This window comes from Tetrao urogallus (genome assembly GCF_951394365.1).
Source record: "Tetrao urogallus genome assembly, chromosome: 5".
NCBI classification, from domain to species: Eukaryota; Metazoa; Chordata; class Aves; order Galliformes; family Phasianidae; genus Tetrao; species Tetrao urogallus.
In genome coordinates, this window is record NC_136818.1 from 2,062,775 (window position 1) to 2,089,784 (window position 27,010).

Below are 27,010 nucleotides of genomic sequence, written 5' to 3' on the forward strand. Positions count from 1 at the left end.
ATCAGTTCTGTATCACGAAGAGTTGTAAAAGGCATTTGTGAATTTGCTCTCGCAGTAGTAAAATTATTTGAAGAAAACCAGTGATTAAAATGCGCCCGATGCTCTGTGTTGGCAGCTGAAACATATGGGCAGCAGAAGCAGAGAAGTGGAAAAAGGCACAGGGCCAGGACTGGAGCTTGTTTGGCTGCGCTGTCACCGGGAGGCCTTGTGTTAATCAAGCAGCCAAGCTCTGAGATGTGCTTGGCCCACCTTAAAGTCCCTCCCTGGGTTTTTATAGAGCTAGAATGACTGCACAGTGCTGCAGCTAAGAAAAACACGGTGCTCTGAGGCTGCTGAACATGTTATCTACTAACATTTATAGAGATTTTAATCCTGTGAACCCATGAGCACAAGAAAAGACACCGTTTATGCACCAAAGTTAACAGGGCTGCTTGTATGAGAAACTCTCATACAACTCATGTAAACGCAGGCCTCAGAGACTGGTCTGAACATCAGAAGCATCTCTTCACTGCTGCTGGGATTGAACACACATGTATCTGAGACGTGGGAAAGCTGACCCTGCCCCTGGCTGGATCTCCAGCACCAGCAGATGCACAGAGATGCTGAGCAGCACCCAGAAGGAGAACATTGTAGGACATTATAAAGGACATTGCAGAATGCACCATTTTTATTTTGGCACCGTCCTTCAAGTCCAAAGCAACCTCAGTGCAAGGATATCCAAAGATGTCCTGCTTTTATTTGATCAGTGAGCAACTTTCGAGTTTATTAAGAAATCACGAGCAAACTGTAAACACAATGTCATACAAACGCACGCGGCAGTTCAGTTCAGATACAGCCACTGCACTTTTTATAAATATCGTCTTTCTTAAAAGCCCACCTGGTAGCACTGCTTATTTAAGGCTCTGTCAAGTATTTCCAATGTAAACACAGAACCTGCAGCCATTATAACTCACCTACGAGCGCAGGCCCCGGCCTGTGCAGATGCACAGGGCACAAACCAACTGATGGGGACAGATCCTGAGCCCCTGTGCAATGAATGGCATTGCTCTGAAGCTACCCACGATGCAAGCCAAGACCTTGTCCCACTGTGTCTGTTCCTCTACATCCTTTTTTTTTATTATTATTTTTCCATTTTATTTTCTGTATTATTTAATGTCTTTGTGCAGCACAAGCTTTCCCAAGCTGTTGCTGTCTTTCCCACTGCTATGGGTGCAGCAGCAGAGCCGAGCTCCTGCTGTCTGTATTAGCACTGCTGTCACTTCAGATGTCCCTACAACCATGCACACCTCTTGGGGCTTTTCCAAACACCACTGGCACAAACTCCCCTCCTGCTGTATTGCTTTTAAGACACTTACTCTCCAGACACTTCAGCCTCTTAAATAACCCAAATGTTAGGGACTGGGGGCTCAGCAACTTGCCAGGCTGAAGGAAAGCAGCTTGGAGCAGAGCTCAGTGGTGATGGCAATCACTCAGCAGGATGACACCATAGCCAATGGCACCAGGACTTGAAATTTTGGGTATGTGACAAATGAGCAGTGGGCCAAACATCCAACAGGACGTGGCTGGTGGGATGCTCAATCTCTGCCTTGTGCTCCCATCCCTTCTACCTGAGAATGGAGCAGCTCCGAGAGTGTTCGTATCAATTTTTTTCTTGAACAGCCTTTGGAAGCGTGATGGTAAACCTCCCAGAGCACACAGCCATCACCTGATCTCCAGGAGGAGCCACACTACAACACCAAACTCCAAGGTGAGACACACTCACTTTTCCCCGGGAGGTAAAGCCGCTGTTTGTGAGATGGCCTTATGCATCACTAAGGCAATTTTCTAATACTCCTGAATTAAAGCTCTGATTTCAGAGCAAAGTATTTCTATGCCCTCAGTAAACACTTCATAGGACTGAAAGGAACACACTGAGCAGCCACACAGCATGGGGACATACCATTAATTCTAAGTTAATGCAGAAAACAAAAGTCACCGAGCAAACAAAGAGGGGAGGGGATCAAAGCCTTGAGCTGCTTCCCCCCAGAAGCAGGGCTGCCTCCTGCTGCACCTCGCTCAGCAGCTCTGCCTCCTTCAGCAAAATGCATTCAGAGACCAAGCAAGGCTTTTTTTCCTTTGCGTTTGTGACATCAAGTGACTGTGCTCTCAAATGCACAGAAAAACTCCCAGCTCACTTAGGAAATGCCTCCTGTGCTTGGAAAGCTCTTATAGAAAGTGTCCGAATTACATCTTGTAAAGTGATGTTTGATCACCTGAACCACAGCACACCCCAGCAGCATCCACAGGAACAGGGATGGTGTGCAAGGAGCAGCTGAGCCCTGTGCACATGAGCACACCTCCTTACTGCAGGAGCGTTACATGGGTTGTTTCAGCTTTCACCACACTTCAGAGCCCACCAAAGCACTGCTGAGCCTAAAAACATGTCACTCCCTCATCCATTCTCAATATCAAGCAGTGGATGGAGAGCATCTCCAGGGGTGCTGAGTGCACCACCTTGCTGGCAGCCTGTGCCAGTGCCAGCCCACTCCTTCAGGGGATGCATTTTTCCCACTATCCAACCTACCAACATTCAAAAAAAAAAAAAAAAAAGAAAATCCATATGTTAATACTGTAATTGGTTATCAAACAAGGAGATGTAGAATTGACGTTTAATTATTAAAAATGCCCTCTTGTGCCCTGCTTTACCCATAGGAACAATGAGATGTGGTTTGCAAAAGCCTGTTGGAGAAAGGCCCATTAATGCAAGTGGCAGAGGCCCATCATCCAGGTAAGATTTCATTTTTGGATGAATAAAGAAACTTAACGCACGAAAGTTAAAGATCTGTTCAAAACTCTGTCCCAATGAAGAAATGCTGGTCACAGAATCATCACAGAATCCTAGAATGGCCTGGGTTGCAAAGGAGCACAACGCTCATCAGTTCCAACCCCTGCTATGTGCAGGTCGCCAACCAGCAGCCCAGGCTGCCCAGAGCCACATCCAGCCTGGCCTTGAATGCATCCATGATCATAAGTTAATGAGAAATCACAACAGTCAATTAAAACCTCTGCGAAAAGCCAAGCAAAGTGTATTCAAATCTCCTCCCCACAGAGAAGTTGGCTAACATCTGACTTTATTACCATACTGCCCGAGTGCCAAGCGAATTTCACACAAGTCAGTCATTTGAAAGCCTTTGTGATTAAATAAACTTCAATAAGGTTTACAGAAAGCTGCCCAGGAAGAAGAACTGCAGAGCCTGTCCTTATCGCAGGCACACACCGCTGCCTCATTTTCTCACCATGAGCAGCCATCATTCAGGGGCTGTGTCTGCACCACAGGACTGCAGCCCCAGCCAAGCACAGGGCAGCCTCATCTGCTGCCCCACAATGAAAGGAGACAATCCAGGCCCTGTGTCCGGGCTAATTAATATCTCTACACCGTGCATTTGTAACATGAAGGAAAGAGAGTAAAAGTCAAAACAGGAAGAAGGCAGATAGCTAAGATGACACCAAACCCAGAAATGATTGAAGATTTTAATGGGAAATAAATCTGCTATAGAGAAACAAAAGCAGAGAGCGAAATAAGCCTGCAAATGTGGATGTTTTGCTTGCAAGGCAGCAGGAGCAATGTACGAGGGCTGCATGTTTGCACTGCTTGCTTTCCTCCTGGCTGCACAGAAAGAATCCCAGGCTTTGTAGCAACCCATCTTCAATGGGCAACCCCTGTTATGTGTCATACCTGCGGGTCCTTCTACACCCTCATTACATGCCCTAAAGAAAGTCTGGATTAGCATTTTCTTCTATGAATGTGACTGCAGTATCTGCAACCCACATCTCACTGTGGGATACCCAAAATAGCAAAAAGACCGTGGAGGTATTTAAAGTAGCCAAGGAGCTGCGGATCTGAGTAATAAAATAAACCATGCAAAATTAAACTAAATAAAAATGAAGTTTTCCAGTTGCAAATCTCTTCTTGAGGCTGCTTAGAAACCCTGTGCTGAGTGAGATTTGTTATCCTCTGAAGGAATTTGCCTAAGGAAGTGATAAAACCCAGATTGCACAAGACACTAAGAACAAGATCGGGCAAGGCATTCCCACACATACCATTGGGAAGCTGTCCCATGCCAACGGGAAGGTCAGCACTCATTTGGGCACCACTGTTTGGCCAAATCATTGGTGAATGTTACAGCAGCATCAGTGCTCCTTAAAAAGCTGAATTAAAATCTTCAGAAAATAGTCTCCTTTAGCTGTATTACTTGAAAGTAGTATGGAGATAACAAGAATTGAAGGTAAGATGATACAGAATGAGAGTGAACCCTAATTATACCAAGTGTTCAGAACTTTTTGCTTTTCTGCACATTCCACATCTCTTCACCTTTCCCTTTGTCTGGTTCCTACCTGACTGATCCGTTCCAACATCTCCCCACAAAGATGCCCTCTGGCTGTTCTCTTAGCCCTATCTCCACCATCTTTTTCCTGCAGCTCTCACTGTTTCACTGCTCCTCTCAAAGCTCCCCACACATTTTCATTTCACCTCCCAAGACACTGCATTTTGCAATCCGCCCATCACCAACCCATCCACAGCCCACCCTGGAGGTGCTGAAGGAAATCGAGACACACCTGCTGTAGACTGTCATGGATACGACCCATTATTCACTAATTTTCTTGTCTGTTTAATTGGCACCATCCTGAAATTTCCATAACGCAGACCTCAAATGCTGCTCATATCTTTAATGTAAGAGTGGATTCTATTTCCACGACATGAGCGTCTCTGAGTGTCAGTGGACATGTCTGCATTGCTCAATTCTTGCTATTCAAAAGGAGGCAGGAATCACCCAAATCCCCCAGTCAGCAGGATGAGGCAGAACTGCAGTGAAGAGGGGAAATTGTTGAGAGCTTTTCTGCCCTTCAGATAGGCCAAGTGTCTCTCAAGGTGAACTGACTGCCCTTATGCTTCCTTTAACAATATGTCACAGAATCATAGCATGGCCTGGGTTGCAAAGGAGCACAACGCTCATCAGTTCCAACCCCCTGCTGTGTGCAGGTCACCAACCAGCAGCCCAGGCTGCCCAGAGCCACATCCAGCCTGGCCTTGAATGCCTGCAGGGATGGGGCATCCACAGCCTCCTTGGGCAACCTTTTCCAGTGCCTCACCACCCTCTGGGGGAAAAACTTTCTCCTCATATCCAACCTAACCCTCCCCTGTCTCAGTTTAAAACCATTCCCCCTTGTCCTATCACCATCCACCCTCGTAAACAGCCGTTCCCCTTCTGCTGATTAATTACGAATAAAGCAATTTCTGAACATGATGATCGGTATAAAATACCTGTCTATACCATGTCTGCAGTGAGCACAGTTCACAGCAAAAACCTATTCCTGCTGAAAGACTTGACCTTGCATGCTTGGGGGAACGGCCCACCTTTACACACCCCGGAAGAGAGCAACCTAAGCAAGATGAAACGCTGCACAACAGCATTTCTCCTTCAGATGCTTCACTTTAAGTCATTAGCCTGCTTACTCTAAGGCTGGAAAAGCAAATGCCAAGCTGGTTCTGCCAAGCCCTTACACAGGCAGATGCAAGGCAATTGGTCCAGTTTGCAGCTGATCACTCCGTCAGACACCACACCTTCTGCTGGCAAAGGACCCACGAGAGCTCCTCAGGCTGTTCCATGCAGACATGTCATGGTACTGCATGATGCTAACAGCTGTCAAATGGTTAATGCTGTTCTTACTCCATGATGTAGGCTCCCAGGCGTAGCTATCTGTTATTTATCTGTAATACATCATTATTGATAGCCTGGGGTAGGTTAGTAATTGGCATTAGATAGGGAAACCTTCAACACCGATTCAAGCTCTGTGGATTTCACGTATCCAACGCATTAATTTTCAGCTTCAAAAGCGAGAAGTGCGACAGGATGATCTGATTTAGTGCAGGACTGGAAGCTGTTAGGAACCTCATTTATATCACAGCCTATTCCATCTATCAGAGCACCCTAACACTGCCCCAGGCACTCTATTTAGCATGTAGGCAATGAGCAGCCTTTCTACCTGGGAGCCTCTACGTGCCTCAGGCTCCTGCAGGTTTGTGATAAATGGAAGGATTAGCCCACTCCTGATGCACAGTCAGAGGGGAACACGGAGCCCTGTGTGGGACTGCAGGCAGGAAGCCAAGCACACTGCATGCACTTGACACCTCTGCCCTATGTTTTCTTGCAGACCCGCTCTCTTTGATGAGGATACACCAGGAAAGCTTTGGGGCTCAAAGGCGGGCAGCCGCCGGGGTTTCCTGTACTTAACAGGATACCCATAACACCCACCCTACAGCCTGCTGGCAAGACTGAAGTTCCTTCTCAAGCCCCATCATTCAGCATTTGTTCTGGAAAATCAATAGGCGATGCCAGCAGAAGATCACATTGCTGAGTACTACACAGCACCCAATCCCTGCAAACCAGTGAAGTGCCTTCCGACGCGGTGGCAGCTTGCTGATGACCGACATAAGCCAGGGCTGACCTGGTATTTTTGGTAACTTGGAGTTTGGCTGAGGTCGTATCAGATTAAAACTGTTTTCTTCCAAGGGATCAGAGTTGTCTCTTGGAAGAAGAGGTTTTTAAGAAACCTCTTTTATACGCTAATACTTTAATCCTGCATTTCTAATTACTGAACTACAACTCCTTTTCAGTGCCGCTATTAATTACAGATTATCATTAATGTTACACGGATTTAAAAGTCACTGTGGAATCTGGGCGCACTTTACATTGCTTAAATTGGTCGTTAACAGTTCCACTTAAGAAGAGCAAAACACTGCACCCTGGAGCGACCCACAGCTTTAAAGACAGGTAACGAAATAAAGCAATGGCCGCTTGGCCGAGGGCCAGCAGCTCACAGCTCACAGTTGAGCCTTTGTGCTCAGCCCTGAAGGAAGGTGATGCCATGGCACCTCCGCATATCACCCAGACATGAGGGTCAGGCACCCACTGCAGGGGTGGCACAGGTGGGCTGGGTGCTGGGCTGGTGCATGGGCTCTGCCCCTGCTGCCAAGGAGTGGGGCAAATCTGGTTAACAGGAAGGCTGGGCTTCTAGCTCCATGAGGAGCTGTAGGGCCGTGAGGAGCTGCATGGCTGCCATGGGGAGCTGTAGGGCCACCATGGGGAGCTGTAGGGCCGCCAAGAGGCCTCCCTCTTCTCTGGGCCAAACAAACCAAAGGATCTCAGCAGTTCCTCGCAGCAGGAGGCTCCCACAAGTCCCAGATGAACTCATGACTGCGTGCTCCAAACACCCAGACCACCCTTACAGGATGCTTATTCTACTGAAGGCATCAGTGCCGCACACAAGCAATTTGGGTCCTGCCCCCTTACTGGCACAACCAGCACACGGGTTCCCGTTTCTCAAAAATGTATCTCAAAAAGCAGCAAGACCAAGCAGTGCCCAAAAGCTCACGGTGGGGACAGACGTGTTTGCAGACGAAGGATGAAGTGCCTGGACAGGGCTTTGCTCTGCACCTGCTTGCTTGTCCCTGGCTTCCATCAGTGCCACTGCACTAAATCCATCTGCAAAAGCTTTAAAGAAGGCAAACCCAGCCAAGAACAGGGAGGGCAAACAAGAAATCATTTACATCCACCATAAATCGCAGCACACCGTAACTCCTTGCACCTCAGCACTTGAGGGCCAGAAATGATTGAAATGGATAAGGCTACTACCAATCTACAATTAAACCCTTATAACTTGTGAAGAAAATTACAGTAAAAAACCTGCCATGTGCAAATTCATTATTATTTTTTGAGCTCCATAATTATTTTTGTTGCAGTGAGGAAAAATGTACCCATGTCAGCTTGTGAATTAATGAACGGTCCTGAAACAATTACTTCTTAAATACACAGAAGTCTCCCTAGTGTAAACACGCTCCATTTCATACCATATCCTCTTGGTACAAGGCATACATTGCAGCATGACTTATTGGCTGCCTACGATGAAACAGTAAATGTTGCACATTTGAAGGCTTCGGCCTCATGGCTAGGATTTTACATCGGTTGATGTTGATTAATGTACAAACTGCCAAATTTATAAAGAGGCTGAAACACAAGGATACACTGTGAAACGTATGCTAATAGAGCACAATTTATATAAAAAGGGGGGAATGTAAATATTTAACTGATGCCAGAGCTGGTTGCTTTGGCCAAGTTAGGACTGAGCTACATTGATTGTTCAAGAGGAACTTGCACCCCGGTCTAAACCCACACAAGCCTGATGTCAGGGCCTCAAAGCCTCCACGTTTTAGCAGGGAGCTGCAAGCCTTCATTTCTTCTCCGAAAATGCTGGGCTTTTTACATTTCCCTTGAAGCTGAGCAGATGACACCTGTCCATAGGAGCTGCCAGCCCAGGCCCCAGGTGGCAGCAGCACCAGCGTTCTATAGGTAACGAGCCTGCACTAAAGGTTTACAGTCACATTCCGGAGGCTCTTTCTTTGTTAAACACTTCATTGCCAGAATGAGTTAACACGCTGATTGACTAGCCACAGCTCACTTGCTACAGAAACCTTTCAGCACTGCCTCCCAGATTTGGTTACTCGGTAACATTAAGTAAATTGAAATCCTAACTTAACAGCAGGACCGAATTTATTTCCGTGGATCCTCCACAGCAGATCTTCAAATGCTCTCACCGGAGGCCTAAGCATGCTTCTGTACCATTCTCACCATTTCAACCAATGCAGCACTGAGCCAGCTTTAGAGCTCTCCCATCCCAGGCACGCAGTCTGAGCCCCATGCAGGCAGCTTAACAAGCACCAAACTCAAAGCTTTTGGCAAAGTCATTCTCCTGAGCCTCCGAGCCTTAGCAAGCCTTTGTCTTAATTGCACCCAGAAGTACAAATACCTGTAGCCTTCATGATCCTGTAATGGCCATGCCACACACACCAAAAAAAAACCACCAGTCACTAAAAGTTAATAGCCTGTACAAGAGGAAATAAACAGGAGCAGGGCAAAGTTGGCTTGTTCAATTTTAAGTGCTTTTGCAGCCACGGAAGCCTTGTGGAAGGATAAACCACTGATGATTTTTTTATTAGCCCAACAAAAAAGATGGTAGGCTTTGGATGTAACGTTACTGCAGATCTGCAGAGATTATGTTTCAAAGTTGTGGCAATTGCCATACTTCAAGAAACTCGTTAGCTTGGAAGCAAATACAGGTTTTCTCTGCAAGGCAGGCAATCCAAATAAACAAGCTGAGAGCAGTGCATGCAGACCAACCTCCAGCAGACCAATTGCTTGCCTAGGAGCTGCAAACCACAACACTGCACTAAGGGTTTTAATTGCTGGTCCTAATTTCTTGCTCTTTGGGCCAAAGGACCGCAGTGATATCTAGCTCAGCAGGTGATGAGAGTGAACGTATGCCAAAGTAAGCCCAAGTGTGTGCAGAACTTGCTGAGTTCCAATGAGCACATTATTGCAGGGCTAAGCCTGACTGGTGAGTTAATAACCTCAGTCAGTTCTGATCCGGAGTCACTTGAAACGTTTTGTACAAACTATTTGCAAATAAATGAAAACCCATATTTCCACGAAGCCTTCAAAGTAAATGGGACAGTAGGAAAATGAAATGACAGACTGTTCTGTGGGCTTCTTGTTAGTTTTATACTTTAATTTACAGAGTGCTCCTCCAATTTCTCTCCACTCATTCACTGTTAGTTCCCAAAGCACTCCTTATGGTCAAGCCAGATTGCTGTTTAACTTTTCAAGTTCCCTTCAAGTTCACTGCAGGTCCCTTCTTCACCATGCCAGCAGCCCCAGAACCTGTTCTGTCCCACTTCTCTGCTCTGCCCATCCTCTACAAGGCTCCATTAAAAAACAAACAAATAAACAAAGGTACCAAAGAGGCTTCTGAAGGAACCTGTAGAGGCTTCTAAAGATCAACCCTGCACAACCATAAATGTGGTCTCTTGAGGGATGGCAGTAGCTCTGGGATAGGAGCTCCTGCCTGAAAGAGTCACAGCACTGACTGCAGAATGACTAACTGCCCTATCAGTGATATCAGAAAGATGCTGGAAATGCTTATTTTTGATTCTGGCAGATTACCTTCTCACTTCCATTTCCCTGGACAAGTATCGTTACCAACCATGTGTTCAGTTTAAATTAAAATGCTGAAGTTATTAAACTTCTTATTCCTTGGCTGTGCATGATCAAAACCTTTCCATTATTTAACACATGGATGTTCAAGGAATATTTGATCCTTATCCAAACTGTACTGAGCTACCTGCAAAATCCAGCACGAGTTTTGGATCTCGAATGCTGCTTCAGGTTATGTTCCTCAGTCCTCCTGAAACACAGCATTGCTAAGTAGTGTATTTTCCTACCCAGATGCCCAAATTAACTGACTTTGACAGTGAATTTGTGTGCTGCTGTTAATCACGCTGTTTACAGAGTGCCAGGCATAACAGATTACAGCATTACAATCATCTTTCAAAAATCTAGCTAATAAACACTCAGAAGGGGCAGTAGAGAAGCAAGATGTTCGTGTAGCTTACCGGAATGGGTAGCAACATTGCACTTGGTGATCCACGTCCAGCTGCCAGCAGCCAAACACCTCAGCTGCAAAAAGCAGAGCCAGGCAGCGGAGAGACGCAGCTGGCAACCCCAAGGATTTCATTTCTTTCTCTCTCAGTGAGAGGTTTCTCTGCCAGGACTTCTCCAGGATATTACAGCTCAGCCCAGGCAGACCATTCAGGTCACTCCCAAGCCTGCGCGTGGAGCAAATCTCACTGTTCTCAAAGGAATGCATACTGAAAATGTCCTTTATTTACAACAAAGAAAATTAAAAGGAAAATGAGCTCCAACATTAGCTACGTTCACTAACAGATTAATCACACCTGAATAGACTTGGAAACAGAGCTCAGCAGAGAGGTGCATCTTGGGGAAAGAGATCAATTGAACTTCAGCTGCCTCGAGGACCACTGGGATAGGACCACTGAGACACTGCTGGGAAGCATCCCAAGGCAAGGGGCCGTCATGAGATGGCTTTTCAGTCCCCTCCAACCCAAACCATTCTGTGATTCTGACCTTCAATGTAAACGAACACAAACTGTAAATATCCACCACGTGAAAGTGTCTTTTTCACTGAATTCCTCAGCAAATTGGGTCTTGTCTGAAATGCCTGCGTTTGGTATGCTGAAGGCAGGAGCTCTCAGAAGATGTGGTTCTCTCCAAACCACAGAGCAAATCATGCCCTGTGATTTTGGTTTCCTTGCATTACTGGCTTAAAGCTTTGAAACCATTTAATAACACATGCATACGTATATGCACACAAACACAGGCATGCACACACACACCTAAGCAAATGTAGACCCTGCATTCAGATACAAAATCCTGCACTTGCAGTGTCACATCACAGCACAGACATCTCACCTGAGAGAAATTCTGCAGCAGAAATCTAAGTGCAGAGTTACTGACAAACATTTCTTGTGGTGGCTGACATCATTTTGTCCCACCTTGGGCTTTCTGTTCCAGCAAGCAGAACCACTCACTGACGTAGCAGGCAGTGGCACGCACAGCTCAAGACAGAGGTTTTAAAGGTGACCAAGGAAGGTAAGCAAAGAAAAACGAGCCTTCTGTGATGCTTGGAAATCACACTTCCCAGCTCTGCCTCACAAAAACAAACTTCTTTTGACATCTGACTGGGTTATGAACTTCCTTAAACAGAATCAGAGAGGAGGCTGACGTCCTTACATCTCACAGGCCTTATCCCGGCCCCAGGATGGACTCTCACTTCCCAGAGGTGAGAGGAGATGGAGGAGAGGAATGAGGCACACACAGATGCTCCAGCTGACTCTTGCAAGAGTTCTCCCTTTATATCTAGCGACCTTTAAGCATGGCAGTGGGAGAGAAGAAACACTACATAATCACTGCATTCATACACTGTGTGGCACAAGCTGTGGCACCCTAATGATACAGCTGTTCTTTCAGATCCAAAAGGCCTATTTATTTTTCTGGTACACCTTCACACGTGAGTGCTGCTGACCTTTTGTGGGCAGGGCCATCCTGTGCAGAGCCAGCCCTGCACGGCCCTGAGTTCTGCCTGCAGCCTCCCTTCCATGTATTGCTTCCCAGTTCCCACTGTGGTCGAGGCAGTTCTGGCTAACAAGGATAAATAAAGGTCTGCCCAAAGCTTCCAGGGCTTGGCTTGCTTAGTACCATTATGCTTGATTTTGTGCCAGGCAAGGAGAACTCAATCTCTGCTCCAAGTGGATAAACACTGTGCTGCAGACACAGGATTCTTGGACATCTCGGCTCGTATTTATGTAAAGCAATGCAGGTGGGTTTATTTTTTAAATAAATAAGTACAAAATTACTTCATAATACTTGGAAGTCAGCACAGAACAGCGTGCTGGAATTAGCTTCTGATGTGCTGGGCTGAGAGTCCCAGCAGTGAGCAGCATCACAAATGAAGGGCAGGAGCCAGGCAGCAGGGGGTTCCCCAGCACCAAGCAGTTCACTGCACAGCAAAACCTACATGCAGTATCAGAAAAGGAAAAAAATCCCATGTATGCAAGGGGACACGTTAGATTTAAGTAGGAACTTTCCCTTAACAGCTAATTAATATCTGTGTGTGCCCCGTCCCTACCACAGCTTCAGCAAAAGCACTGCCTAACGACCCTTGCATCAAGCACAGAAACTGGGGAACATGCTGCAATTTTAACCTACAGCCTCACTCAATGATGCTACAGATGTCATTCTAGGAACTGGAAGAGACAAACAGACAAAACGCAGAGGAAACCAGTGTGGCTTTCCAGAAGCACTTGGTCTCACTTCTGCTTCCATTGAAGCCAACAGTAAGGCTGCTACTGAATTAGGAAAGGCAGAGCATTTCTGAAAGCCGCATAAGTGGATGAGAAGTGCTTCACAAAGTTATTAGTTCACAGCTCCTCTGGAAGTTACAAGCAGTGCAAACAAATAAAGTGAAATAAAAACAAAGGAAGAGGTAGAAATGTTTGAAAGCCCTTCTAAACCATCACAGGCTGACAGCCTACCATAGATAAGCAGCTAATAACTTCTGGCAGCCTTTTTCATCTGTGCACAGTATACCGAAGGCCATTTCATCTTGGCCTGGGTTTTAGTGAAAGGTAATGTTTATTTACACGTGCCAGGTATATCATAATATACAAGAGGGGAACAAAAACCAAACACCTGCCTTGAAGCCACCAGTTATCCTACTGAAGTGTAGGGAACCCACCCAGCTGGTAGGTTCAGACTTCAGCCACAGAATAAGCCCAGGACCAGGAGAACTGCAATCATTACCTGGTCTTACAGGGTGCATTTGCAGCCCAGTGGCTCACACTGATTGTTGACTTGGGGTTTTCTTGAACGTGAAAAGCCTCCTGGGCTAACTGGGGTTAGCAGGCAGGCACGGCGCTCTCCGGTTCTCTGTCCTATGAGCTCCAACCAGCCTTCCCAAAACGGAGGTGCTGGTGGCACCTCGATGCAGCAGACGAGATGCTCTGAAGGCCCTGCGACATGCCAAACGCTTTACCTAATTCAAACACTGGAGAGAAGAATTCCATAACTCAGAAATTTGCTTTGGCACAAGGAGAGGACACTGTGGCACCGCTCATGTGTACTCAGCAATTTTAGAATCCAAGGATTTCTCTGCGTTGCATACTTGGAGATCTAATAAGAGCGCTCTGCGCAGTTTCTGGCTGGTTAGAAAGCAGACAAATAAGAAAAATGAAGACTTTTGTTTTTACTAGGCTGTCAACTCACATTTAACAGTACAGCTCAAGTTCCTTTTGAAAGGGTGCTGTGCTCCATCCTGGCCATTACGTGAAAAATGACACAAGGTGCTGGGACTGAAGTTGTAAGGCAGCCCCCAATGACCTTTTATACACAAACGTTTGTATTCTTCAAAAGGTGAATGTGGAAAGATAGGAATGAAGAAAGTCTCCCTTTAGACACCTAAACTGGATTTCCAACAGCTAGAGCCTGCACAGCACTTTTAGAGCCCCGTGCTACCTGATTAGCAGCCCCAAAACTTTCATCTACTAAAATCTTCCTTCCATTACCTCAGCTTCAGGGGAACTGCAATTCCAAGTGCTGTTCCTTGCACACCCTGGTGCCTAAGGCTGGCTTTAAGCTGCACAGTGGCTGGACTGTAAGGACAGCCGTGTTTGCACCCAGATTCAATCCAAAAGTGAGTAGAAATAGTGCTCCACTTCCCTGCTGAATGGTGCCTTCCATGCAGCTCTGACAGGAGAAATATACAGCTTTACAGCAAACAGAGAAATGAAAATATGACATTCTTTGCTGTCCAAAGAAGAGAAGGATGGGTTTAAGGAAGGAATTTCCAACATAGATTTGTCACACTCATCTTCACCCTAAAGTAATAAGATATTTAAGTAAAACCAGACACCAGCCAAAGTTTTTATGGTCTCCTCTCCATGTACGACTGGAGCAGAGGCCACTGGTAGATAGAGAGGAATGATGCACAGTGAAGCACATGTTAAGTCACGTGGTGCAGCTTCTGAATCCTTGCTTCTCTCTCTGCTAATTACTGACTCTGTGGCTTCAAAAGTGCATACCACCAACAAGGTAAGACTTAATGGAAATCTCACCCATGGGAAAACAAAGACAACACCTAAAGCAAAAAAGGTCATTTCATTAGATGGAGCTCAGCTCTGGGAAGTCACGCACCCAGAGAGCCGCGAGTCTGGCTTCCAGGTCTGGTACATCACACCCATGGGCATCACGTTTATATTCGTAAGTCAAAAGGCACAGAGATAAAAACATCCAAGTGAATGGTACAAGGGCAGTTTATATATGCATGAGTGGAAAAATATGCAGAGTGAGGGAGTGAGGAGTGGTTCCTCTTGCAGAAAGGACCGCAGCTACACTTACAGACAGCTCACACAAAAATAGCTAATGTACCTCCATGTTATGCTGCTGTACAAGCCTGAATCTCAAAGCATGCTTCTGAGGGACTGAAACAGAAGCTGAAGCTGCAGAAAAGCATCTTAAAACATCCTTCTGTGATGCCACAGTACTTTGGCAATCTGGTCATACAGTTAATTACTAACAAAGTATTAAGAGCAACTGGGCAGCCTGGTCTGCTGGTTGGAGACCCTGCACATAGCAGGGAGTTGAAACTAGATGATCGCTGTGGTCCTTTTCAACCCAGGCCATTCTGTGACTGTATGATTGTTGCAACATGTGTTTTGAACCCTGGGTAAGAGCTGGATAAGGGCTAGCAGTGCTGCCTTGCTCTCCTCTGGCCTATTTCTATACATTCAGAAATGCGGTGAGGGATACAAGGAAGAATAATAAGCACAAATATGATAATTGCACCTAAGTCATACAAAGAGAAAGAAAAACAGTAAGAACAAGTCCAAAACATTGAGTGAGAACTGCAAAATCTACACAAAGAAGAGCCAGTCAAAGACCATAAAATAGAAAAACGCTGCATCCCAGATCCCAGCTCCTTGGTGCCAGCAGCCTGATGTTCAGATGTAATCAGGCCTGACTGCTGAGAGCCTCGCAGAGCCCGGGTCCACTGCAGAGATATCTGGCACTCTTACTTCATGGCAAAGAGGATTTATAACTTGGCTTTGTAATAGTGCACCTTTGGAGCACTGGGTATTTTGAAACCCTTCATAATGAGCTTATTTGGGGGCGGGGAAATTCTCGTAATGCTGGTTGGCAAAGGTTTGAACTGAAACTCTTTCAAGGTATCCAACTTTTAAAAGATTTACTATGAACATAATAGCAAATATGGTTGGTATCAGGAGCCAACGCCGTTTTTTCAGTCTGGGGAGAGTAAGTAGTCTGTTGTTTCTTACATCTGGAACAGTAGTAATCTATTCCTTAAGCCTGAGCAATCAAATTACTCTAATTTTCTGTTGTCTTGGCTTGAATAAATATTTTCAAGACAAGTTATGTTAAAAATATGCACGCTGACTGCACAGTTAAATGTGCATAACATCTGTGCTGCAGTTCAGTGCGGCGAGCTGCAAAGGTACCCCAACAGAAAGGCATTTAAGAAAATCACTCCGTTTCCATTTGAATTAATAAGCTACTAAATAATAACGACTGCAGAACAAAACGAAGGGGGAAATATACTTAAAAAAAAAAAAAAATGGAAGGAAGGTGGGGAAAAACTAGAAAGAGGGGAGAAAGGACTGGAATTGCCGTGGCAGCTTGAATGGGCGTAAATCTCAGGGGACAGCTACAAGAAATGGCCTTTTGTTATACCATGGGATGCATGGCATAGAACTGCCCCATCCACAGGCAGCAGCAGAAAAAAAGTCATCAAATGGCAAAAGGTTTTCTGTTCCCTCCAGTCCTTGCAAGTCTCAGCACCGGAGGAAGGGATCTGGATTGCAGTTATTCACTGGTTTGTTAGGAAAAAAGTGAAAAATGGATTCATTTCACTATTAAGTATGGAAACCTCTTCAACTGCAGAAATATTCAGTGAAATAAACGCTGAATAAAATTTCCTACAACTATTTCTGGTAAAAAAATGAACTCTGAAAAGTCCCAACTTTTTGATGTAAATTTGGTAATGGGAGATGAAGGAAAACCAGTTTGTAGTTTTGGAAATCTGTATTAACAAAATGCAACACCTTCTGCAGGAACTGCTGCCTGAGGAAAAGCCTGCATGCCTACAAGCATAGGGCAAAACCGTACAATTTGGGATCAAAGTCCCATGTGCTTCTCATTTCTATCCTACGCACCAGTGACCGGGGCTGACAAGCATTTCGGAAACTGCAACAGCATTCCCAGTTTTAAACAGGTCATCTGAAGGAAAAGTGATTTTCACTTGCAAGGCACCATTTACATTCCAGCTCAACTGCAAACAAAGGTGGTTTGTGGCTCTCTTTTTCACCGAGGCATTTTTCCTTTCCTTTGTCATTTTTAATTCAGATACTGCAATATTAGATTAGCTCTGGTGAGAAGTTCTTTTGCAAATGACGATCTTTGGTCATTTCTCATTATAAGGAATAAACATTTGGTATTGCTTTCCCTTTTCCGGCAGTATTTGGTGTAAACAAAAGCTCTGTCTGTAAATGAAGACGTGAAGGTTTTTAGACATTTCTTCCAGCTGCTCACTTAACAAAAGTTGCTGCTCTTCCTCCCTGTCGAAATCTTAAATCAGACTCCAAACTCCAGCACTCTGAATGCCAATGCCTTCTTCTGCTGGCTGAGTCAGAACTTTGCATTCCCATCAGAATTTTGAGCTCCTTCCTACAAACACCAGCGCAGCGCTTTTGCTTTCAAGGAAATGAATGATCACCACCTTTAAGCAAAATATTAGGCCAGCCCCAAATCATGCTGCAGCTGGGATGCTTCTCAGTCATGTCTTTGCTTCTGTACAGCATGCAGATCCCCGGTGGGTGAAGCAGGGCTCAGATCTGCAACAGGGCAGAGGCAGGGCTGGGGATTCTGCAAGCCAAGAGCTGCACGGCTTTCCACGTCCTTTGAAGAGAGTTATGTCTGTTGAGACTGAGTGTAATTGATGTTGAAAATGCATGCGTACCAATAAATTAATATCACAGCAAACGCGAAGTACGGGATTTATGGGAATGCAATATAGTCCGTTTGGTAAACAGATCTGAAGTACAGATGATTTGGGAGGATAAGAAATACAGAAGCTTGGTTCGCTTCCAACTGAGGAGATTAATGTCAATATTTAAGAAAGCACCAATTTGCTCCAAAGAAAAGAACGGGGAAAAAAAAAATCAGCCATCTGAAATGGAATATTGAGTTGCTTCAGTGTTAGAGAACTACCCACAGACAGTAAAATTTCACTCTGTTGCTCCTTCTGTATTTGCATGCTTGATATCACAGCACTGCTCTTCCAGCACTGTGCTCATGTGGGGTTGAGGTGACAAAGAAGCCAGGTCTCCTTCTTCCAACACCATGCAGGTGAGCAGCACCGTGCTCATCTCCTAGATGCTGTGGTTCATAACTCACCTTGACAGCTACAAGCTGGGGTTTGATAAGCATGTGAAATGCTTTGTGCTCCTGCCCTGCGGAGAGGCAGCTCTGGAGGTGCGATGTTCTCCTCCATGAGAAGAGCAGCTCTGCCCAATGTTCTGCACCGCCTGCCCGCTCAGCTCCATGTCACATTATCATATGGAAGGAGCAACTTGGAATGGTTTAACCGTATCCATCCCTGCAATTCGTTAGAAATAGTCTGACAGGTCAAAGGTGGAAGGTGGGGTCTTTGAAAGAGTGCGCATTGCTGGACCTTTAGAGGAGCCTGAAGAGCAATGTTAATTACGCGGAGTCACGCGTGCCACGCACTTCGGATGCCCAGTGCTGGTATAAATTTAACAAACAGCCTCAATTCCATTCTTCTTGAACACGTATCAGTGCCTGGCTCAGCAAAGCCCTTCAGCACGCTTCAATTTAATAAGACTTCAGCATTTGCTGTATGAGCAGCTTTGCCCTCTGTTCCTCCATCCACAGCCGGCTAAGCCCAACGCTTACCCACATCGTTCCCTTCTGCTATCAATTACAGCCACAGCTCTCTGTCCCTTCAGGTGACTGTGGACACACCACCGCCCCCTGCCTCACCTCCTAAAGCTCTCATTCTTACACACAAAGCAGCAGGAATAATGGGCAGTATGTTTTACAGGTTTTCTCAAGTAAAGTTTCCAAAGAACTTGTCTACACCAAGAAAATGACTTGGATGAATAGTAAATGCCTCTAGGAATGCCACAAATTAAATGGCAGCTGAAGAGAAAGGTGCACTGATAGCACAGCCCCATTGACAGAATCACAGAATGGCCCAGGTTGGAAGGGACCCCAAGGATGATGAATCTCCAACCCCTGCCACATGCAGGGCCACCAGCCTCCACATTTGATGCTAGACCAGGCTGCCCAGGGCGCCATCCAGCCTGGCCTTGAACACCTCCAGGGATGGACGGGGCATCACAGCCTCTCTGGGCAGCTGTTCCAGCACCTTGCCACTCTCTCTGTAAAGAATTTCCCCTGACATCCAACCTCAATCTCCCCTCCCTCAACATCCATTTTGCTAGTGCTGTAATTCTCCACTATTTTGCCCTTTCACATCCCTCCACCAGCACGTTCCCGATCACAGGCTCATCAGTTTACCAATACTTTTGCAGCAGTTATATTTCATCAGCTGTATTTCTGCCGTGCCAGCAAACAGACAGTGAGCCACTCCAAATTGCACCATTCTCACATTTTATAATTAGAAATATTTTAATCTCTCCCAGAGAAAGCAAGATAACTTATCTGTCTTAAAAATAAACAAACCCAAATGGAAAGAATTCATTCATAATGAAATCATTCTCTCCAGAAAACCCACAAGCAAGATTGACAATTTATGGAAGAGATAAGAGGATTAGAAATGTAATTTCAAAATTGTCTTAAGGGTAAAAGTTTACACCCCATGAGCAAAATGATACCCATATCAGTAACCCAGAACCAGCTTAGCTCAGTACAATTTCAAGGAGAACACAGCAAAATAAGACTGTAAAGATAAAAATAAGATGCAGCATCTTTCAAAACTGTAACATAGGGCTTAAGAGAGCAGAAGGTGGAGAGAAATATTTAAAGAAGTCCGTAAGGTTTTAACGTGCAGTTTAAAGATCATACTCATCATTTTGTGTAGAATCGTTAACAGCTTTCCACACTTTGGTTCTATTTTAATGCTGTATTAAAAGAAAGTATCTCAGGGTGAAAAGATGAAGGCAATCTGAAAATACGTGTGAATGAAAGGAAGGTGGGGTCAGAGCAGGAGCACACGACTTGCAAACTCATGGGATGTGTGAGCCAGCTTTAATAAAGAGCCAGCTTTAATAAAGAGCCGCCTTTAGCTTTCATCAAACACGTGAAGCGTGCCCAAGCCGTACCCAGCAGTGAGGACATTTGGTTAAGTGCTCTTTTCTCCTCCGTATCTCTCATCACAACTTGATTTCAAGCAATAACCTTTTGGATGGAAATTCAAATCTCAGAAAAAATCCAAGTTCTCTGTTCTGCTGTGCTCCAGCCTCCCTGCCAACATGAACCTCCATCCTCCAGCAGATAGAAGGGAGCCTAATCCTGAAAGATTCACAGCTCCTGCGCCAGCCCCACAGCATTCGAGATGCTTGGTTTGGCATCTCACAAGCAGCTGAACTTTGTGTGCTTGCCTGAACCGAATCTCTGGATGTTTTGAAGCTCGTCCTGCCAGAGCACTGCTGGACACCAGCGTCACAACACAGTCAGGCCTTCGGCTGCTTGCTGTCTGGGAAAAAGCTGATGGACATCCCCAGCACAACGTGAGGCTGGGGGTGCATTAACAGCCCAACACGATGGCTTCACAGAAGGGAGGAAGCACGGCATCTCCCAGCACAGCATCTGGCCTTACCACATGCCTGCTGCCCAGCACAAACAGGGATGTGGCTCCTGGCACTTGACTGAAGCAAACCTGGAAACCCTGCTTCACAGAACTGAGTGCTGGATCCAGTCCGACACAAGGCAGCATCACCTGAAGGCTTTTGAGCCATGGACTGTGGACTGCAAGGAACAATTCACATCAAATGCATCAACACATCAATGAAAAGGAAATGCAATTGCTCACCTAGTTTGATGACCCCTTCCTTCCTCCCTCAAATTCACTAAAACACAGGAGACTGACTAGAAAAACACGCAGGGAATCTTCTCATTTTCCCCACTGCCAAAAAAAGCAGTAACAGGAATAATAATAATAATGCAAAGACAGAGACATCCAGTGCTGTTCACGTGGACTGACTTTGCAAGAGATGTCACGTTTTGCTTAGAACCACAGAACCACTAAGCTCTCCAAGCCCACCCTCCATCCCACCACCCACGTCCCTCAGTGCCACATTCCCATGGCTCTGGAACATCCCCAGGGACGGTGACCCCCACACCCCCTGGGCAGTCTGTGCCAGTAAGAAATTTATCCCAGCATCCAATTTGACACTTGTGCCAGTGCTGAGTGGCACCAACAGTATGTTCGTTATGATCAGATCTATACACGAGTGTGAAATGTTGTTAAACGTTTGCCAATTAGCAAGATAATCAGGGCAGACAACCCAAGCAGTTTGCCTCTGCTGCTCGCCCTGCTGCCACCCGTGCCCTCCTCTCTTTTCTGATCTGTTCTGGAAAGTTTTTAATGCACCTTGGTGGATATCGTGACTGCAGCAGAGCTGGTAGATGAATTACATTTTATTAAATGTCATGGTAAAGTGCTCAGGCACTGATGCACAGCCTATTAGTAGCTTTAAGATTTCAGTGTTTTGGTGGGAATGCTTCAAAACTGAAGTATGTTTTCTTTGGCCGAAGCACCACCATTAGATGCAGTCGCTCCTGACATTTTAAGAATTGTTTTATGACTGTTTCCATGGAGGCCAAAAAGGAAATTACTGTTCCAGGAATGCTTAGATAGCATCCACGGCAACACAAAAGCCTAAGTTATATTGGCTGCACTCTGGCCGCTCTGATGGTGTGATGATTAACAAGTTGTGCCGCAACAAGGGCCCAGAGCTGGGAATGCAGCAGGGAATACTGCTTCCTCTGCCAGACAGCGGGTTCCAGGGACTGGTCCAGCATCTTCCAGGCCATACATTTTCCTGCACGCCCAATTATCAAATTTTCTTCCTAAACATTTCATCAGTCACATTTATTTGTATTGTCTCCCTACCAACCGTAAGACGTTAGAGGCATCAAACGAGAACATTTTCCCCTTACTTTAAAAAAAAAAAAGAAAAAAGAAAGCAAGTCTGCTTCAGGTTTCCATAAGAACGGTGACTGTAAATTTATTAGCTTCACTTGCTACGAGGAAGCTGTTAAAGGCATCAGGAAGTGGCCAGATAACCAAGGCCGTAAAATACTTTAGAAATTAATGAATGAAAGATGGGCTGAAGCCACAAAGTGAGGGTCTGGTTCTGGTTTCTGAGCTTGTAGGGTTCACAGATGCTCACAGGCAGAGCTTGATTCCAGAAGGTAAAGCAGCAGTACTCAAGTTTAGGGCAGAATCCAAAGCTCAGAGTTATCTCAAATCCTTGGGTTATGTTCTGACACATCGCTGAAATGAATCAGAAATCTCGTGAGCTGGGAACTGATGCAGCTGGCTTTGGTCAGGCATTTCCTGAGACAGTGCCTGAGAAAATATCGCCACTGCTGCTACCATCAGTTACTGCACGCTTGAAAGACCATGCTGATAAAGAGCAAGATTCACCCCTGCTACTCATCATCTGAAGAGATGAAGCAATTGCCCTGAGAGAGGATGAATATTTGCTTTCCTCAAAAATAGCTCCAATTTGTAACCTCACCCAAGTTCTGCTGAAATCTGAGAGGTCTGTGCTGACTCAAACGGATACCTTGCAATGCTGAAGCTGAGATTCCTTCTTGAGCTGCTGGTGCCTCGATCCACAGCGTTTATTTGGGTAGGGAGAAATAAAGTCTCTATGTCACTGCCACTATCTTGTCACATAAAAAGAGAAATACCCTAAAGAAAAGAAGCTGGCTATATGAAAAGAGCTGAGGCACACATGTAGCCTAACTCGGTATGTTCAATAGAACAAGCCTTACATACATTATAAAACACTGGACGTGCATTCTCTCCTCAAAAATGAAAATTAAGTTTTAAAATATATACTTCTTTGTTTTTCTTTCCTTTCTACACCATCCCTTTTTGCGTTAGCACACTGAGGCCAGTAACAGCTGCTAAGCCTCACTCTTCATTTTTCCTTGTACAGTTCCTTCATCTCTAAGTTATACTTGCTAACTGCTCGAGCATCCACTCTGGAGTCTCCTAGTTCCTGTCCAGCATTAACCACGTATCAATAGTTATGGTCATGGACCACCCACAAGACAAAATGGCAAATAAGGCAGTTGCTTACATGGAAAAAATAATGTCAGAAAGCTATTTGATGTATTTTTAGCCTCTTTCAATAGGCTTCAGCAGCTGCAGACAAGGTGGGAAGCCAGGGCCAAGATCCAAAAGCCATTGAAGGCAAAGAGATTTTCCATAGCGTTTGATGGGCTTTGAACTGGGATTGCCCCTGACAGGCTGAGCGGAGCACCGCGGCCTGGAGCTTGCTCTGCTCACCTGCTTCCTGGGCTCACATCCATCGTTTCCCTCGCCCATCACACGTGATCTCTAAGGAATGACATGCTACAAGTATGCTAGGATATTCATGACTTGTGGAAAAGTATCTGCATACAAAAGGAAAGATCTAAGCCTTGAGAAATGCACGTAGCACAGGACAGGGATGAGAACTACTTCCACCCTTTTTAGTGCTTAGAGTTATGACTTTATTTCAGCAGCCATTTTAACTCGCATTCCAACGCAGAGGGAAAATGATGGGTTTAGGTGAAAGGCTGGCCTTAGAAAGTCCTATCTGCACCTTCTCTGAATGAAAGGTAATGGCAGCGTTCAGTCTGACCCGCTGTCCTTTTTAAGGATAATTATGGAGATAAAGGACTTTTCACTGCAAACACACAGACTTTTGGGATACCGATCTGGGAAAGAATCATAAAGACACAAATAATTCACAACTGCGATTAAACCAAAAATCGTTGTTTAAATTAAGCTTCCGTCTGCTCTGTTCTAGTGGAACACTGCTCTGCCCACCTCCCATGTACAGCCCTGCAGGGCACACGGATCGTAAAGCAGACTTTCTATAATTATTCAGATGTTTGTTTAACAGCAGCATTGATGCAAGGCATTCTGCAACGCTCCACCAACACCAACCAGTATCTGGTAGTTTTGCTGACTGCCTCCCAGGTCTGCAGTAACAGCACAGCTCAAGCTGTCCCACCCAACCCAAGCAACGTGCAAAGCTGGCTGGAGAAGCGCAGTCATAGCAGTCACAAACCGTTACATTAGAAAGGCCATTTGTTCCCACCTTAAGAGATCTCCAGGCTGTCTACAGCAGCGGTACAGTAATTCACATTTAGAATGAAACTTCTCCTTAACTAAGGAGGACGTCTCTTTTTTCTGCCTGAGAACATCTGAATCAAGCAGCCTGATGTGCCAGCACAAGCTGTCACCAGAGCCCACCATATTAGTGAATGCAGAACCAGGCAGGAGCGTTGTTAGCACCCCAGCAATTAGCTGTTTGGCAGCACGTGCTCTAAATAGCTGCAGAACTGCCCATTCTCCTGACAGCCTTCTTCCTGGATATTTCTCCTTAAATCCTATGAGTGAAGGATTACCAGGATTTATGGAGCAATTTAATGCTTCCCAGAAAGAAAAAGCACATGGTACAGGAAGAGAAACAACGGGAATAGAGCGGCTCTATCATATTTTAAGTTAAACTCACAAATAAATTTATCTTGACACTGACTGATAAATATCTAGATGATCTGAACTTGTTTCCTGGATTGCAGAAACCATCCTGCAGCTGCTTCCTCTCCTCGGCCTGTTCCAGCTTACTGGGATTTCAGGGGCAATACAGAAGGATTCAGGTCAGCAAGAACAACACAGCAGAGCAGTCGGCAACACCTCATCCATTCTGGATCAATACTGCTTTGCTATTAAGGAGCCCACAGGAAAGACCGCTTGTCTCGCAGGTTGCTCACAGCAGCTACCCATCATTTGACCCAGATCATTTCATAGAATCATCACAGAATGGCCTGGGTTGAAAAGGAGCACAACGCTCATCAGTTCCAACCCCTGCTGTGTGCAGGTCACCAACCAGCAGCCCAGGCTGCCCAGAACCACATCCAGCCTGGCCTTGAATGCCTGCAGGGATGGGGCATCCACAGCCTCCTTGGGCAACCTGTGCCAGTGCCTCACCACCCTCTGGCTGAAAAACTTCCTCCTTGTATCCAACCCAAACCTCCCCTGTCTCAGTTTAAACCATTCCCACTCATCCTGTCACTACCTACCCTCGTAAACAGCCGTTCCCTCTCCTGTTTATATGCTCCTTTCAAGTATTGGAAGGCCACAAAGCAATTTTACAGAGTTTTAACAAGAAAGGCGTAGCCTTCAAATATGTCGTTGAGTTGAGCAAAACAGAAAATTTAAAATATTGCATAGTGAGACTTAGGAACCTCTGTCCTCCCTTCCCACCCTCCCTGCCCACCCTGAACATCCCCAGGTATTTCAGTCTACCTCCACCATCACCCTCCTGCCTCCCAAACCTTATCAAAATGAGGCCCAGGTTAAGCAGCTTGAGTTTTTTCATGCATTTTCTGCCTGCAAGAATTAGAAAGGCTGTGTGACCCAGAGAGAGGAAGGCTCAAGGAAACAGTAGGGTCAGTGTGACCGGCCGCAGGCTCAGCCCCACTGATAACAAGGCTTTTTTGTAAGCATCTCAGCAAAGGAGAGCTTTAAGAATGGCATAAGAAGCAGCATAATGAAACAGCCTTGCAGATACCGCCAGGAAGCTCCTTCCATGCGTGAGGGGAGAGGTAGGAGAAAACACAAAGTCATTTGTTTGGAAATTTAATGAGTAGACGATGAAGGCTGAGCTGGCAAAAGGCAGGCACCCCCCTTCAGAGCCCAAGGAAATCTGATAGAGACCAGAGCAGGCTGCAAAACTGAAGGGAAGCAGCTTGCATCTGATATGGCCTAGGAAGAAGAGGCAGCTGAAAGCACACAGAGCAAATGGAGCTGGGAAAAGGATGGAGAATTTATTTCTCCTGCACTGCAGCAGCTATATCCTCCTTAACCCCTCGTGGGCTGGCTCTTAGTTGGGTGTACATCCCCATATGTAATATGATTAAATTCCTGTGAATTAGGGTAGATGGGCGGATAGAGAAGTCCTACATGCGCTGATGGAGGAGCAGCAGAAGCATGAGATCAGCCCTGACAACCACACAGAACAGGCATGGCAAAGGGCTCTTTTCAAACACTCGGTATGCACAAGTTCATGCCAGAAGGCACAAACCCCCAGGAAACCACGTTTCCCTTGTTCATGTGCTCCTACTCGATTCTGTTTCACATCGTTCACACCTCTCCACTCCTTGGGGCTGGAAGTGTGGCCAAGGCCCACTCTGCCCGTGCCCACTGGTGGCTGCAGGCGGGTTGGTGCTGCAGCCAAAGCACAGCCAGGGCTGCGGCTGCTTCCAGGGCACGAGGCAGGGATGGCAGTTTGCTTCTCACAGAGGTTTCCTCTTCTTCCAAACCATGTGGACACTAAGGCTGCCCGCCTGCTTATTGTGGGGCAGCCCCACAAACACGCAGCAGTTCCACCGTTTATCTGCATGTGCGCTTTTTGCACACAATAGGTGCTTACCCCCTGTCGAACTGCAAAGAACGAGGGAAAACATGCCTCTGGCCCTCATCTTAGCAAGCAGATGATAAAGCTGTGTGTATAACAAACAAATGCATTGATCAAAGCAAGGACAAAACTGGATGCAGATTTAGCAATGAAAGGTTGTTTCATCTCTCTGCAGCAGACAAGCTGTTCTACAAAACCGGGGGAAATGGAGCACGTGTCTTGCTTCCCTGCTGCTGCCTTTGGAGAAGCCCTGGTGTAGGTGCTGACTTTTGATTTCCCGAAGGGGCACAGAGAAAAGCTTCAGGCAGCCTTTGATCTGCAAGTCGAGAGGCTCTCTGGCCCCCACACACACTGCATGGGTTCAGATAGTCCACAGTTTGCCTCCCCGCATCTGTCATGACTGTTTTTTGCTGGCTGATGAGCTCATCTGCTTTTGAATGGTCATTTTCAGGGTGAAACTACTCTACTTCCAGAAGACAATGCGTGTTTTTTAACTTAAAAACAACAAATCAGCCATCACTGGCACAGGCATTGTATAAATTCTTCACTCCTCACTGCTGGGAAGTAAGAGGTTAAATCCCTTTCCATTTTAACAAAAACATATTTTAACTAAATCCAACACTCTTTTATTTAACTTTAAAAGAGAAATGGGCATGCTGTGCTCTAATAAATTTTTCCTTGGCGCTTTCGCTTCTCTTTGAATGTTAGAGGGGGAAAAAAGAGAGAGAGAGAGAGACAGAGAGAGAGAGAGAAGAGAGATTAACTAGTTGGGCTAGGCTGCCTGCCCTTCAAATTGTCAAAAAGCCTGAAAGATATACGAGCTCGTTGTTCTGACAGTACCAGCAATGTAGGTCAGAC

At 45.8% G+C, this 27,010-nt stretch overlaps 1 protein-coding gene across 1 annotated transcript in view; it reads right to left on the reverse strand.

Moving 5' to 3' along the window:
- The window catches only part of ROR1 (receptor tyrosine kinase like orphan receptor 1), a gene marked incomplete at both ends in the record, with an annotated part of 133,984 nt that overhangs the window by 42,847 nt on the left and 64,127 nt on the right, over positions 1 to 27,010 (reverse strand). The window lies entirely within an intron of this gene.